Source organism: Ursus arctos, unplaced genomic scaffold (genome assembly GCF_023065955.2).
Source record: "Ursus arctos isolate Adak ecotype North America unplaced genomic scaffold, UrsArc2.0 scaffold_7, whole genome shotgun sequence".
Taxonomy (NCBI): Eukaryota; Metazoa; Chordata; class Mammalia; order Carnivora; family Ursidae; genus Ursus; species Ursus arctos.
In genome coordinates, this window is record NW_026623089.1 from 31245235 (window position 1) to 31261287 (window position 16053).

Below are 16053 nucleotides of genomic sequence, written 5' to 3' on the forward strand. Positions count from 1 at the left end.
TTGTCTTTGGAACTCCTCAATTAGTTGGGTGTTGGACTTCCTGGGTTGAGTTTACAATTTTTATTTTTATTTTATTTTTTTAAAACATTTTATTATTTTTTTTAAGTAATCTCTACACCCATTGTGGGTCTTGAACTTACAACCCTGGGATCAAGAGTCACATGCTATACCAACTGAGCCAGCCAGGTGCCCTGAGTTTATAATTTTAAAATCTTTTATTTCTTGTTTTACATTTTATTTTTGTTTTACTTTGTGAGAGACACCTTCAGCTTCATTCTTAACCCTCTTGAATTTTCAAATTTATGTTTTTGTGGTTTTGCATGAAATATGCGTGCATGTTTACTTTCTAGAACTCCTTTGTTCTCTGATGCTCACTTTTTTTTTTTTTTTTTAGTAGTATCTTGTTCTTGTTTCATAGGTTTTTGTTTTTGTTTTGTTTTTGTTTCTGGTGGGGTTTTTTTTGTTTTTTTTGCTCTTTTCTGCTTTGTCTTTGTTTCCTCCAAGCCCCTTTTTCTGCCTGTTTTGGTCACTGAATTTCTCATTGGAGCTGTTCTTCCACTGATCCTTGACTGTCCATTTATATTTTAAGATTGCTGATTGGGCATTTGTGTGACAAGGAAGGGGACTTATCTTCGTTGTAGGTTTCCAGAAGAGAGCTTGCTTTAAATGTCTGTGCCTATAGATCTTTTCTCAGGGGGATGCTGGGTTTTCCTGAAGACAAATGTTGCCTGGGGGTGTAATAGCCTGGATGTCCTGCATTGTGGGAGCCTTATGGGAAAGGAGGCTGGGTACCCTGTTTGGTATGCAGACTTTCACTCACTCTGTTCTTTTCTGAAGGTTGCCCCCTTCTCTCCCTTCTTCTCTCAGCTGTGTCTGAATCCAGAGTCTCTAGTGTAGTTTGCCTCAACAGTGAATCTCTGCCTTCTTCTGCCTGAGGGAGAGAAGTTACCAGGATGAGTAGGTTGTAGGAGAGGCAACCCTGGGCTGTAAGTGCTCCTTCACCAAACTTTTAGCAGACTCTCTTTTTCGCCCCTCTCCCCTCCCCTCTTAGTCCTTGGTGCCTTCAATTCCTGAGGCTTCTGTTTCTTTGGCATAAGTCCCCACTTGCTTAGTGTCTCCCTCTCCTGTTTGCACTTAGCAGAGCAGAAACCTGAATCAGCTACTGCAGGGCCGTCAGCTCTCTGTCTTCCAGAATTCTGTTGATAGATCTCATCTGCCATTGTCATCTTTCCATTAAAAATCAAAATTTTCTACTGTCCTTTTAGTGGGGTTCTAGGAGAAAGCAGGGGTAAATATGGGTGTTTAACCGTCCGATTTAACTAGAAGTTTCATCTCTTTCTCCAAGCCCTTAAACTGGTACCTGCTAGAGATAGCATATATTCTCAAGAAACGTTTATAAACTGATTGAATGCATGTTTCTAAGATGGTATGCGTACAGTTAGCTGAGAGATTTCAAGAGAGTCCCAAGCATACAATCTTATAAGAATAAATCCACTGTTTATTTTGAGATGGACCTAGTAACAGGCAGCAGATGAGCCCTTCTCCCTGCGCCGTGTAGGATAAGCAGCACCGTGAGGCGTCCTACACTTATTGGGCTGGAGAGACGAAGCTCGGGTGCTATCTCCAGCCCCATCACTAATGACCTGGGTCATCTTGAAAAGTCACTTAACCTGTCCAGGTCTTGGTTTCCCCAGCCTTGAAACGAGCTATTGGTCAAGATTTGATTCACTTTACTGCTGTAAGTACCTGCTGTGTCAAGGCATGGTGTTCGGATCCTTCTGGGTATCTCCTCTAAGGCTGCCAGGTCAGTTTTTTATATATACGTCTGTTAGGACTTTTGTCACACTGAACAACTGTGGCTTTTATGTCCTTCTCTTGATTGTAGTTCCGTGCCTGACAGTTGGTACTCTGCAGTTTTAATCTCTCCCTCTGGACGGCGGGCTCCTTGTGAGGGCCACATTGTAGTCATCTCTGTATCTTTGCGTCCGACATAGCCCTTGGTGCGTAGGCGTATGGTAAATGTTAGGCTTTTCCACCGTGATGAGTACATCACGGAGATATGGAAACAGGAGGTGCTCTGTCAGGATCCCCGGACCTGGCTCGGAGAATGAGGCCTTGCTCCTTGGGAGTTTAGCTGCATGCTCCTTGGCTCAGTTATGGACCTGGAGGCCCAAATCTCAAAGGCACTGATGGGAAAGTCAGCAGAGAGAGCCGTTCTGTACCACAGCCCCGACACTAGAGGATTGTTTCCCCCCCAGACAGGTCACCGTCATGTATTTGTTTAATCGACCTCATACTGTTACAAGTTAAGCTCAGATTCATCTTAACTAAGAAAGTGAATTATAGCTATAATCCTGTGTTTATAGTGTTTACAGATGTTTAAGTGCTTTTTCATAATTTATTTTCATTTTCCTAAATGTGAGCTAATGTGCTAGGACTAGTAAGTAGACCTTTCAGGGAGATAAATTTGGCTTCACAGAAGCACTTTTCATCCTGAGAGCCATTCCCTGCTGTATTGCATTTGGGAGGCCCTGAGCTCCTTGCCAAGCCAAGGTTAGATGTCCATTGGCCCGGGAGCCTGGGAAATCAATTCTGGGGTGGCAGAGGAAGTCTTATTAGAGCACCTGAAAAGTCCTTTGCATTTGATTTGTTCAACAAATAATTACAGAGCACCGACCATACACCAGGGTCTGGGCTGGGCTCTGAGAATAGAGCGGTGACCAAAGAGAAGTGGCCTCTGTTCTCCTAGAATCATAGACTAGAGCTGAGCTTTCCAGTGTGGTAGACACCAGCCATATTCATTTTAAATTAATTAAAATGAAATACAGTTTACAATTCAGTCGCTCGTTCACACCAGCCACATTTCCCGTGCTCATAGACACCAGTTCCCATCATCTCAGGAAGTTCTCTTGGGCAGCCTGCTCTGGGCTACAGAGCTAAGCTTCTGTGTTTCTAGACCAGGCATCTGTGATTAGCCTTGTTTCACAGCAGAGGCAGCTGATGCAGAGAAAAGCCATTTGTTTTAGGTCGTGTCGCTGGATGGGCCCGAGCTGGGAACAGAGCTGTTCTCATGGAGCTTGGCTCTTCTTGCTTGGAAGCGAGGTGGGGAGCAGAGTGACGAAGAGCGTGGCCTGTGTGCTCAGCTGCCTGTGTCCACAGCCTGCGCCTGCTGCTTCCTAGAGCCAGCTGCTCCTCTGTGGCTCAGGTGCGTCACCTGTCAAGTGGAGAAAGTAACGGTACCTCCTGACAGGACTGTGGGTGATTCAGTGACGCAAGCGTTTAGACTTCCTGACACGTGGTAGTGCTGGATGCTGTGTTGAGGAGAAGGACACAAGTTATTGGAGTCAAGGAGGCATTTTCAAGCAGGAGACTGTAGAGTGGAAAAAGAACATTGGCAGGTGAGGCTGTGTTTGCAGAGCTGACTGACCACCTGGAGAGGGGCACAGAACTGAATGTGTCTAAGCCAGGGGCTGCTTTGGGCATGAGAGCTGATGTAAAAATGCCAGTGAAGCTCTCCGAATCCCAGTCCTGGTCACTGACACTTGAACAAGGATCCCTTTGACGTCCCCTTCCTTCTGGTCTGCCACTACCCATGGACCTTTCTCCTGTCCCCAAACATTTCTTCTCCCCCTACTGTATTTCCACCTTGGAGGGGCGGGGTCTCAGATGTTTGCAAACAGCCCCCTGGAGTTGAGGGATGTGCAGAGGTGTGTGGAGGAGAGAAGGGATAGATCCTGGGTGATTTGGCAGTTGGATCCTAGGCTTCTCTTTGGGGTTTCTGTCGCTTGGTGATTTGCTCACTCTTGCAAGCAGGTCCACCTGGTGTGGCCTGATGTGCTCAGGGTGCCCCGTTTTGAGGAGAAAGGGAGCTCTGATGTTAGCCCCAGGGCTGGGAGGGCGCCCCATTCCAGCGAATCCCTGCTTGCATGTGGAACTTTAGTTTAAGAAGCGCTTTAATAGCCTCAGCCTCATTGCGTCCTTTGAACAAGTGTCGATGAACATGTAGACATGGCCCCCACCCTCCCCAGCTTTTTCCTTCTTCACTCTGACAGCAAGAGCACGGGGCTCTTGGCTTCCCCAGCAGGCATTCAGCAGTTTGCTTTAGGTTTTGAGGTGGGAAGGTTGTGGTATGACAGCGTGTGTGGGGGCGGGGGAGGTGACAGCGCTGTAGCTGTACCTGACCGATATGGCATCTCACGTCGGCCAGGTGAGGCACACAGGGCAGGTGGTTGAGAAGCCCAGTGACAGACCCCAAGTCAGGTGTCTGGCGGTGGTGGACCCAGGACTGACCTGGGTGGACACTGCTCTTGGCAACCTGGGTTCTCACTGTGCCATACACATGCTGCCTGAGGACCGTGATGAGGAGTATTACAGACTTGTATGTTATCCTCTACCTGGCTTTGCCAGTCTCGTTCTCATCTGGGTGGTGACTTTCCACCCTTCATGGATGATGTTCTAGCTCAGAGCAGCCGTGACAGGAATGGGTGCTTAGAAGATCCCGGAATTGCCCGCGTGTCAGTGCGCAAACTCATTACTCATTTATGTAATGCCTAGTGCATCGATTATTAACAGCAGCCTGGAGGCCAGCCTTTGAGTTTGGTTTCCCAGTATGAAGGGTCACTAGGACGTATCTGTTGAAATCCAAACAGTTTCTCTTGTTGCCTGCAGTTTGTGTGGAACCTGGCAGCTGTGCATCTGGGCGGTTTCCTAGTGTGACCTGTGAAGAACTCGTTCACGTGCAGATTGCTCTTCTCCTTTTGGAGTTTGCCTTTCCTACGTCCGGGCAGATCCAGGGTGGAGGGACTGTTTCCTGTGAGCACAGAATGATGGTCGGGGGTTGTGGCTATTGATGCTACATGGAGGGGGGACCATGTAAACACTTGCGTGTTATGCTGATGTTTGGGAGTCTTTCCCAGGCTGCTGTAACATATACACTGCTGACTCTTCTGTGCGGGCGCCTCGCCTTATAGACAGCGCACCCAGAAGGCTGGCGAGAGGAGAGGATCCCGCAGCTGGTGGGGAGGTGGGATAGGCCGGAGCTGGAACTGGGAGATCTGTCACTGCCCCAGTGGCCTGGACAGTGGGCTTGAGAGCAGGCCGGGGATCTGGATGGAGAAGCCAAGGCAAAAGGAGGAACTGGGCTGCTTTAAGCAGGACAAAATGAATGGAGTCTCCAGAGAAAGAAAAACCCCATCAGGGACGGAAGATAGAGTAGCTAGAGAAAGCTGGACTCGGGAGGCCCGAGGGCCTAAGCAGGGTCGGGTGCCGGCTGCTGACAGACGGGTTGCCAGGCCTGTGAGCCTGAGCCAAGACAGTCTCAGGCCTTTTAGGATGGTTTTGTGTTTGCTTTGTGGGGCCTTTATGTTGGGCATGGTGCGTGAGTGAGCCAGGACTGGCAGGTGTGAGGGGGCGAGGCCCCCCAGGAACTGGGAAATGTTAGTCATGCCTGAGCACGGAGAGGAGATAGGGCTCCTCTTCCAAACAGCTGCTGCAGGAGGAGGCCCCGCAGCCTGTCAGCCTATGGTACCGTCCACGGTCTTGGTTTGATCTTGAATGTGTAAGGTCGTGGCCATTTCAGCACTCACCTGAAGTATTGTTGTGAATCATTTTCCCTTCCTGGAGTCAGAGGGGCTCCAGTAAAGAAGAGGTTTTGTGGCCGTGGTTCTGGATTCCCCAGGTTGCTGCCTCAAGGAACATATACCTGGGCAACCAGGAAATCCAGAGGTTACCCTGGATAGCAGTGTGCGTACCTCCTTGGGCTATCTTGATGGGTATTTTCGTTGGGTGCTCCTTTTCATTGTAGCAAGGAAGAACAAGTGCTGTTAGAAGATGTAAAATATTTAATACTCTCTTTAAAAAATTAAACTGCACAGGGGCGCCTGGGTGGCGCAGTTGTTAAGCGTCTGCCTTTGGCTCAGGGTGTGATCCCAGCGTTCTGGGATCGAGCCCCACATCAGGCTCCTCCGCTAAGAGCCTGCTTCTTCCTCTCCCACTCCCCCTGCTTGTGTTCCCTCTCTTGCTGGCTGTCTCTCTCTGTCAAGTAAATAAATAAATAAAATCTTAAATAAATAAATAAATAAAAAATTAAACTGCCCAGAAGCCTTTGGTTGGTGGTGCCCATTGCAACAAGCATGGTTTCCAGGAGTGTCTTCCTAGGGCTTCTGAGCTTCCCAGAAGGGGTGTGGGACCCCACTCCCGGCAGGGCTGGCTGGGAGGTCTGGAGGAGGCCCACCTGCTTGCTTGGTCCAAAGGCAGTATTGGGACTGAGTGACCCCTTCAGAGGTTGGAAGCTAGGGTCTGTTTTGATAAGGAGGGGGGAGTAAAGGGGAGGAGAACTCACCATCCTTTTGGGGCTTGTTCATTCATTTTATGTTATTGGCCCGTTAGGCACTTAGCTTCTCCATCTAGCCTCCAGACTTTGCCTCTACCGTTTCCTTAGCCTGGAGTGTTCTTTCGTCCCTTTACCTAGCCAGGTCTGCCCATCCTTCAGATGTCATCTGCAGCAGCATGTTCCTGGGGAAGCCATCTCTGATCCCCTGGAGCAGTTTAAAACCTGCTGTTTGAGGCTTTCATGATTCAGTGGTTCTGGACAGAACATTCTTCACAGCATTTGTCTCAGCTGCTTTGTTACACTTGTTTGGGAAATCATTGTTTGTCTGCCCACCCCACCAGTCTATAGGATCCACAATGGCCGTGGCCAGGGCTGTTTCTCAGCCACATTCTGTCCCCGGTGCCCAGCATGTGCCTGGCCCACAGAAGGGGCTCACTGGCTGTGAGCAAATTACTTCATTTACTAAGTTTTGGGTTCTGTTGCAGATTCTGGGAATATAAAGAGAACAAAACACCCCTGCTGTCCTCACGCTGTTCCTAATCTAGAGCAGTGGGTGAGCTCTCAAGAGATCGATTGAGTGGCAGGAAGAAAACATAAGTTAAAGTTCTATTTATTCTTTAACTCAAACATAAGAAAGATGTAGCTTTCCTATTTATAGTTGTACAGATTTTATAATTAACTTATAAGTAAATATGCTGAAAGCTATTTTACTAACAGGAAGGTGTGATCAGAAAGTTTGGTGACCTGGTCTGAAGGGAGAGGTAGGCACATGAAAAGGTTTTTGTGCCCAGGTGTGATAAACACAAAGTTAGGGCAAGTAGCAGCTGCAGTGAGGGCCACCATGGAGGTGGGAGGGGGCTGGAAGAGTACCAGAGGAGGGCGTTCCTGATAAAAGACATGGGCACCAGCATGAACAAAGGCGGGGTGGCATGAGAAGGCTTAGTGCATTGGGAGAGGTCAGTACTTTACTAAGGCCGGGAGTATAAGGCTGGGGGAGGGCCTGCTAGAAGCCACTGCTGGTTTGGGGAGGGATTGAGAATTGGGAATGCCAAGATGGCTGAGACGGGCCCCTGCCTGCAGGTTGGACATAGTCTAGTTGGGGAGAGAATTGTGTACACGTGCCCTAAGGGGAAGACAGTGCAGTGAGTGCCTGGATTCAGAACAAGGTGGATATTTGGGTTGGGGGGGATCAGGCTGGTCATGCTTTCAAAATCTACCATGCCCAACCATGCAGCCCCCTCTTCATTGCAGGAGGGGAAGGGGGAAGGCTGGCCACTGACTTTAAGCCTCTTTTGAAACCCATCTCAGGGTTAGGCTTTCCATGAAGTTCTCCTTTATCTATTCTGACCCAATGAGATTTTTACCTTAATGTGATTTAGACCCCTCCATGGACTATATTTTCTGGGTTACAAAATGGCATATGAACAGAAAAATGGCATATGGCATATAGAAATATGTGTATTTGACGTGTTTACTTACCTGTGTAATCATACACACTCCTTCTTTCCTTCCTCCCTCCCTCCCTCCTTTTCTCTCTCTCTCCCTCCCTTTCTTTCTCTCCCTCCTTTCTCTCTCTCTCCCTCTTTTTCTTCTTTCTTTCTTTCTTTCTTTCTTTCTTTCTTTCTTTCTTTCTTTCTTTCTTTCCCCAAGGCTTGAAGTAATTATGTAATTAGAATCCACATAGAGTGTGGTTAGATAAGGTGTAATTAAAGAGGAAAGCCTAATTTTGGAAGAATGATAAGAGGTCATTTGATTCAGTCTGGGCCCAAATCCAATCTTGGAAGAACAGTAAGAGGTCACTTGGATGTAGGGAGCTTGGGCCCCCAGGAGCCCAGACTGGCCTGAGAGTTGGACATATTCTGTTTCTTTCAGTTCACTGTGAAAGCTATTCATTGAGCATCTTCTTGGTATAGGGTATTGTAGGAAGCCCAGCTGTAGGTGAGGAAAAGAAGGTCTGCGTTGAGGGAGGACATGGGGGTGGTGGGGAGATTGGCTGGAGAACAACCAGGACATCCTAAGGTAGAGAGACGAAGACTCCTTCATGGGGGTGTGGGGGGGTGGGGGACAGTGGGGAGCACTGGCATTTAAGATTGCTTGAAGGGTAAGAAGGGTTTCAAGAGCAAGGACAAGGACTCTCTGGGCCATCAGATTTGCTCAGATAATATTTGTGGAATGAATGCCAGGCTGAGGTTGGAGGTGGAAGGAACGTGGCCAAGTTGGTAGGTGGCCATTTGCAGTTTGGTGACGGTAAAGTTCATACAGCTCAGGCAGTACAGGGACAACATGAGGCCAGGAGAACACCAGGCTTACGCCCTTAACTGCGTAGTGCTGACTACGTGCAGAGGAGTCAGAGATTGCTGTGGGCTGTGGTGGTCAGGGAAGGTGTCCTCATGGAGGGGCCAACAGGATAGGAGGAAGGGGAGGAGGGAAGACTTGCCAAAGGAGCGGAGTGACATGGGCAAAGTTCTAGGGAGGGAGCCAGGAGATCATCCAGGAGAGAGGAGAGAGGGCATTTAGGGGACCAGGGTAAAACCAGGTGGGCTGGAGTAGGTGAACGAAGTTCCCGGGTGTGTTGGACAGGAGAGCGTTGATCCAGTGGGACAAGGAGCCATGGTAGGTTGCTGGACAAGAGAGTGGCATGGAAAAGGTATGTTTGAGGGAAGAGGAATCTGGGTCTGCTGTGTAGAATGGGCTTCTGGGGAGTTCAGCCTGGGCTCCTTGTCATGAGGTGATGGGAACCAGGCAGTGGGCTTGGGAGGCTGGGGCTGGCTGGTCTGCAGGCCCTTATCACAAAGGGCTACTGGTCTTGGTGATAAGAGGATGAGAGAAATAGGGCAGGGGAAGAAGCAGAGGTGATTGGAGGCTTCAGAGCCTGGGAGAATCGTGGTACCTGAGACAGGAGGGGGTACAGCTGGTGGGAGAGAGGGTGTGGGAAGAGGCATGGCGTGTCTAGAGCCCAGAGACCCACGTTCTTTTTTTTTTTTTAATTAATTAATTAATTTATTTATTCGACAGAGATAGAGACAGCCAGAGAGAGAGGGAACACAAGCAGGGGGAGTGGGAGAGGAAGAAGCAGGCTCATAGTGGAAGAGCCTGATGTGGGGCTCGATCCCAGAACTCCGGGATCACGCCCTGAGCCGAAGGCAGACGCCCAACCGCTGTGCCACCCAGGCGTCCCCAGAGACCCACGTTCTAACCCAGCCCTGCCTCCAAACTGGCTGAGACCTTGAGCCTATTCCTTCCTCTCCTGAGTTCTAGTTTTTGGTCAATAGGCGTTTCTACCTTAGGATTCAAGCTGACTGGAGACCATGGAGTCATTACAGTCCTAGAGTTGGGGCAAAAGGAAGGGTTTGGGCTGGAGATGTGTGAGGTCTCTCATGAAGGGGAGGGAAGAAACCACATGGTCTTCTTCCTTGTCTTCTTGGAGTGAGTGGGCAGTGAGCAACAGGTGAGATTCTGGGTGACTGAGTTGTGGGGGAGAGGATGCTGTCCCAACTGATCCTGCCCATCTCAGGGTGGTTATGGGACTCTGACATAATGAGTATGTAAACTCCAAGCCTATGCAGATGTTGCGGTCAGTGCTCCATTCTGGGGTGGAGCAGGGGAGGGGTTAATCTTCCTGAATTCACAGAAAGGAAATTCTCAGGCCAGGGAACTTCTTCCCTTCCTCTCCTTCCCTCCCCAAGCCAATCTTTGGGAAACTTATGGCTTTGGACCTTTAGAAACAGAGTCCGTGCAGAGAAGGCTTCCTGGCAGAGGAGGACTTGGACAGAGCCCTGGGAAAGGAGAGAAGGAAGGACTTTCCAGAGAAGGAGGATGACATGGAGTTATATTACACAATTGAAACTAGAGTCCAGAAAGGAAGGGATATGTGTTTTGGATACCTAGTGTGTGTACCAGCTCCGCACCAGGTGCTTTCATGATGTTTGTCTCATAATCTGTACTTCGTTTCTGCCTCTATTATTGTCCCGTTTTACAGATAGGGCAACAGTATTAATTTGCTCAAGGTCTCACTGGTCTGGCAGGATTTCATTTTATTCAGATCTGACTCCAGTGGCAACAACAAAAAATACCCACTTGTATATTCTGTAAATACTATATTCTGCTGGCTCTTGGGGGAACACAGGGAAAAAGAGGATGATTTGTCTTTGTGACCCTTATTCCCAGTTAAGCACTTACTTAAAATGTGGATCCAGCTACCATCCACACGCAGTATTCTGATGCCATGTGGCATCTTGGAGATGGTAATGGGGGGCATGTAGAGCTTCTCGGGGTCTAGAGCCCTTACTTCACAGGTTAGGAAACTGAGGCCCAGCAAGGAGAAGGGATACTGCCAGGGTCTGGGCAGAGTGGGGATATGAACCAGAAGAGTCTGGAGGCTTGGAGACTTGTGGCTCTTTAAGGCCTCCCTGTGGAAAAGTTTGTTTTTAGACAACAATGGAAACCTTTGTCTGGAGAGTTGGTCTGGGCAGGGTTGGATCTGAAAGGTTCTCTGTGTGTGTGTGCATGTGTGTGTATGTGTGTGTGTGTTTTCTTTCCTTCACCTTAACCTCAGATGCCTTTGAACCAGCGGGAAGGATTCCTTAAGACCAAAGGTGAAGACCAAAGGCATTTAACAGGTGGAAAGGGCATAGGAAGAAGGGGGAAGATCAGAAGCCACAGAAATAGAAGACTAAACTCTAGGCTTGACTAAAAGGAATTTTCCAGGCCCATAAATAATCACTAACAATTATTGAATGTTAAATTCACTTCCTGTGCCAGGCAATCTTTACGTGTCATTTTATGTAACTTCAGGGCCTCCCTAGGAGGTAGTGCTGTTTTATTGCTCCCATTTTTTTTGTTTTTTTATTATATTATGTTAGTCACCATACAGTACATCCCTGGTTTCTGATGCAAAGTTCGATGATTCATTAGTTGTGTATAACACCCAGTGCACCATGCAATACGTGCCCTCCTTACTACCCATCACCAGTCTATCCCATTCACCCACCCCCCTCCCCTCTGAAGCCCTCAGTTATTGCTCCCATTTTAAAGATGAAGGAACTGAGGCTCAACAAGATTAAGTGACCTACCTAAAGTCACAGAGTTGATAAGATGGGGAGAGGCAGGACTCCAACCCAGTCCACCCAGTCCAAAGCTCTGCCTTCAATGCCCAACCTATTTTGTAGGACTAGGAGTTCCTGAGTCTTTGGAGATGTGCGGAATAGCACATTTAGGGAGCTCACCCCTTGGCAGTGGTGCTTAGCCAAGGGCAGTTTTATCCCTACAGGGCATTTGGCAATGTCTGGAGGAGACATTTTCAGTTGTGGTGATGTTTGGGGGCGCTCTGGCCTCTGGTGGGTGGAGGCCAGTGTGTTCCTAAATGTCTGCAGTGCACAGAACGGCCCACACAAAGAGGTATCCCGTGCCAAATGTCGGTGTGCGGAGATTGAGGAACCTTGCCCTTTGGGGACCTGGTTCTGTTTTTACCTCAGAGCACAGGTCTAGTGGAAGGCCATTTGGAGAGCCCGCCTGATGAACTCAGGTTGTTCCCTTACCTCCAGGGACTTACGTTGTTGTACGTCAGGGGCTGTTTGCGATTTTGGCCCCCCACTGACTGAGCCCTGAGAGGCTGGCATGGTGGGGCGGAGGCCAGGAAGGCAAATTCCAGCAAGGCGTGACAGGCCAGGGTGTCTCAGGGCTGCAGATGAGCCGCCGCAGGTGAGAGGCGGATGGGGCCCAGTCCAGGCTGCTGAGAATGGGGTCGGCTGTTTCTCTGTGTGGAACTGAAATAACTCAGGCCCAGGGAGTTGTGCACTTCAGAATGCTTTTATTAAGTTAGTCCTATGACTACTCACCATCGGAAAGGTCTGAGAAAGGGGTATACGTGTTGCACATAGAACTTGGGTAGTACTCTGCTCCTTGCCAAACTGCTTTGTTACTGGTTACTGTTTAACTCTGGTCTGCCCCATGCTGCATAGGGCAGAACAGCAAACAAATTTGGGGAAGCACCAGGACCCTTGACCTTCACCTGAGCTGTTGCGAGCAGCTTCCGCTGAGCGTTGCTGGTGCCCGATAGGTCTGATAGAACAGCCCCCTCTCCTGAGAGGGCACCACTTAGGCAGTCCTGAGGAAAGCTCCCAGCTGCTCTTACTTCAGGTCCCTCTTCCAGGTCAGATGTGGAAAAGGTGGGTCTGTGCCCTCGTCTCAGATGGTGTACATCGCCAGGTAAGATTTTTGCCTCCCTTTGTGACCCTGGTTTCAAGCGAGCCCTCCCTGGCCAAGCTTTCTACTACATTGCCTTTCCTCCTGCTGGCCTCGCTGACAGGAATGATCCCCCACTAGTTTCCATCCCGTGGGTCCCACCCCAAAGCTCTTTGGCCACTCCAGCTAGCCAGGTCACCTCCCTCCTCCAGATGCCCTCTGCTCCAGTGGGTCCTCAGTCTTTATCCAGTGGTAAATTCTAGGCTTCCTATGTCACCTTTCAGTCACTAACTAGCTGTGTGACCTCAGATGAGTCATTTAACGTCTAGAGAAGCAGCATAGGATTGAACCAAGTCAGGTGACTTCAGTTCACTTCCAATATCAGTGTTGAATGAGAGTCACAGCCACAGGACCTGGGGTGTTTCTCTAAGGTCATTGGCAAGTCAGGTTCCCCTTTGATCCCATACAGAGTCATAGAGGACTCAGAACTGGTTGTTAAGGAACTGTCTTCAGACAAACTAAGCAAGCTTCTTTAATATTAATTCTTTACTCATCAAATGTTTGTTGAGTGCCAGCTATAATCAAGGGTGGTTGGTAGGTTCAGTAGGGCTATAAGATGGGGCCTCTTGGGCTTTGTTCTCAAGGAGCTCGTAACCTTGTAGGGGCTGGTATGTCTACACCATAACAGAGTAGATTCTCCAGCATATCACCCTGTGTCCGTCCTTAGTATCAGTTAACACAATTGTGATAACTTCCCCCTTGCCCATGAATTAAAGTTCTGTAGGAGGTTGAATTTTTTTCAGTCTTTTTCACTATGCACCTAACACAGAGCAAGCAGTCAGATTTTTGTTAAATGAGTGCAGTTAAAAATGGTACCAGTTGACTTGTGTTTTGAAGGAAGGGTAGGAGTTAGACCTACCTAGATGGGGGAGGGGGACATTATGGACTGACAGGGGATATGGGTGGGATGGAGGCAGGAGGAGGAAATGTGTGAGCAAATGTACAGATGTAGCAAGGCCCAAGGCATGCTGGGTAACTTGCAAGTCCACTGTGACTGGACCCTGTGATAGGATCAGTTCAAAAAGACTGGGAAGGTAAAGTGGGGCCAGATGTGGGGAGTCTTGAATTCAAGCTGTGTTAAAGGGATTGGATTTATCCTACAGTAGGATGACCTCACATTCCAGTTTCCCAGCGTGGCTTTGGCTGTTCTCCCCATTTGATTATTAATAGTGCCCCCCCAATTGGCTCACAGGTGTCCCTGTTTGGATGATAAATTGTATGACCCTGCAATCCTAAAGGCCACACAGAGCCCCTGAAGGGTTCATGGTGGGATGTGGTCCCGCTGGCGTGGGGAAGGTCAGTGCCTGGTGGCACCTGGCGGCTGGAGACAAGACCTTATCCGGTCCAGGTAGAGAAGGCCTGATCCCAAGAAGTAGTAGTGGCATCTGAAAGGAAGAGAGAGTCACAAAAGAGACTGGGGCCAAAGTGACACCACGCATAGTCTCTAAGATGGCCCCAAAGTGGCTCTTCCCACGATAGATGCATTCTAAAGTTCAGACCCACTGGGCAAGCAGTTCTCTAACTTGAAGTTATGACTGATAAGAAAAACATCTACATTGTGCCTGTTTCCTGAGCAATTAAAAGTCAGAGACGCTTCTCCCCAGCCTCCAAAACGTTCTGGTGAAACACACTGGTATTCACTTTCCTAAACCCCAGCATTGTTCCTTGGAATTTAAAATAGGTTATGAATGTGCTTGATGTCAGGAAAGATAAATCTGTGAGGAGGACTGTAGTCAATACATTTCCTTTTTAAGTAGAAACAATATAAAGAGCTTCATTCAGTCCCGAATCAATCTCACTTTGTTGCCATGATTGTGTAAAAACCTGAACTGCTTTATGTCCGTCTCACACTGTTTATATTTCCCTGATGTTCCCCATCTCAGCTGGCCCTGCACGGAGTCAAAGCCTTTTTAGGCCATGAACCGCTCCCTTCTCCCGGGCTGGTTTATTGCATGCTGCAAAAGGGCTATGCTCTGAGCAGTCAGTTCATTCTGTGTCTGGGTTGCTCTTCAGGGTGGCTATTCCGTGGTGTCCCCAAATGAGCCGCCTCTGTCTCGGAGTTGGAAGGCCAAATTCCTTGGCTTTTAAAATTCCCATTAAAATGATGATTACATTTTAAGATTTTATTTTTAAGTTATTTCTACGCCCTATGTGGGGCTTGAACTCACACCCTGCGATTAAGAGTCACATGCTCCACCAACTGAGCCAGCCAGGTGCCCCCCCAAAATAATTACATTTAAAAATAATTGATACATACACATGGTTCAGTAACCAAAACGCTAAATGTATGCATTGAGAATTTTCTTTTGTTTTTTTAGGATGTTATTTATTTATTAGAGCGTGCACAGGAGAGGGGCGTGGGGGGGCAGAGGGAGAGGGAGAAGCAGGCTCCCCGGTGAGCAGGGAGCCCGATGTGGGGCTCCATCCCAGGACCCTGGGATCATGACCTGAGCCGAAGGCAAATGCTTAACCGACTGAGCAACCCAGGTGCCCCTGCACTGAGAATTTTCATTCTTACCCCTGCAGTGTCCACATCACTCCCTCCTCCAACCTGGCTCCTATTAGGTGAGCTAAATGTAATATTCCAGTTTACCTATGACAGTCCTAGTTTGTGTTTTTCATCCCAGTAGAATGACCAGTAACACCCACTTTCATCCTCAAAAATGTCCCAGTTTGGGTACTAAATGATATATTCCCCTATAGACAGGTAATCATTTTTATTAGTTTTTTAGATTCCTTCCAGAATTTCTATATTCAGATTACATATGTAAGGGGGGGTGACATACACTGCCTTTGTCACTGAATTTACCTTGGAAAACTACCTATCAGTAGAACTGGGGCATCCCCATTCTGCTGAAGTATCTTTGTGTTTGTAGAGACTAGTAGGCAGTTAACTTTCCCTTGGTTTATCAGTTCAATTACTATGTAGGAGTTGCTTCTGTTTACCTAGAGAGAAACAAAAGACTGGGAAATGAAGCCAGCTTCCTTCCCTTAGGAAAGCCAGTTCAGTAGTAAACTCATCCAGGAAGCTTTAAGGCACCAGCTTTCTGCCAAAGTTGGTACTGGGCACTTCGGATGAAGTGGGTCCTGCCTTTATCTCCTACTTGTCTAAATGCTTCAAGATCTAGCTTGGATGCCTCAGCCCTGCAGGAAGCCTCCCCTGATTCCCTGCCAGAATTCTTTGGCATCCCCATCCATCCATCCACTCATCCATCCATCATCCATCCATCCATCCATCCATCCATCCATCATTTCAGCAACCAGCCTTCACTGAGCTCATCCTTGTGCCGGGATCTGTACTAGAGATGAACAGATGAGGGGCCCCTTTCTGTAGAAGACAGAGAGATGGGTGTGTGAGCAGACAGTTATAATGCGATGCTCAGGCTGTTGAGGAAGCACAGAGGGAAGGGTGCCCGAATGCCCTTGAGCTCGGGGAGGGCTAGGGAGGCTTTCTGAAGACACTCCCCCTAATGGGACTT

The 16053-nt window shown here is 48.5% G+C and overlaps 1 protein-coding gene across 39 annotated transcripts in view; it reads left to right on the forward strand.

Moving 5' to 3' along the window:
• The window catches only part of SORBS1 (sorbin and SH3 domain containing 1), a 220463-nt gene that overhangs the window by 7892 nt on the left and 196518 nt on the right, over positions 1 to 16053 (forward strand). For 6 of the 39 annotated variants that reach the window (XM_048218694.2, XM_057308865.1, XM_057308862.1 and 3 more), the window contains exon 1: positions 9305 to 12538. The exons of 29 other annotated variants lie outside the window; for them this stretch is intronic. The gene's annotated coding sequence lies outside the window, so the exon portion shown is untranslated. Of the gene's footprint in view, positions 1 to 9304; positions 12539 to 16053 lie in introns of those variants that run through there. 4 more of the 39 variants (XM_044381985.3, XM_044381984.3, XM_057308876.1 and 1 more) reach the window with 3 other exon arrangements.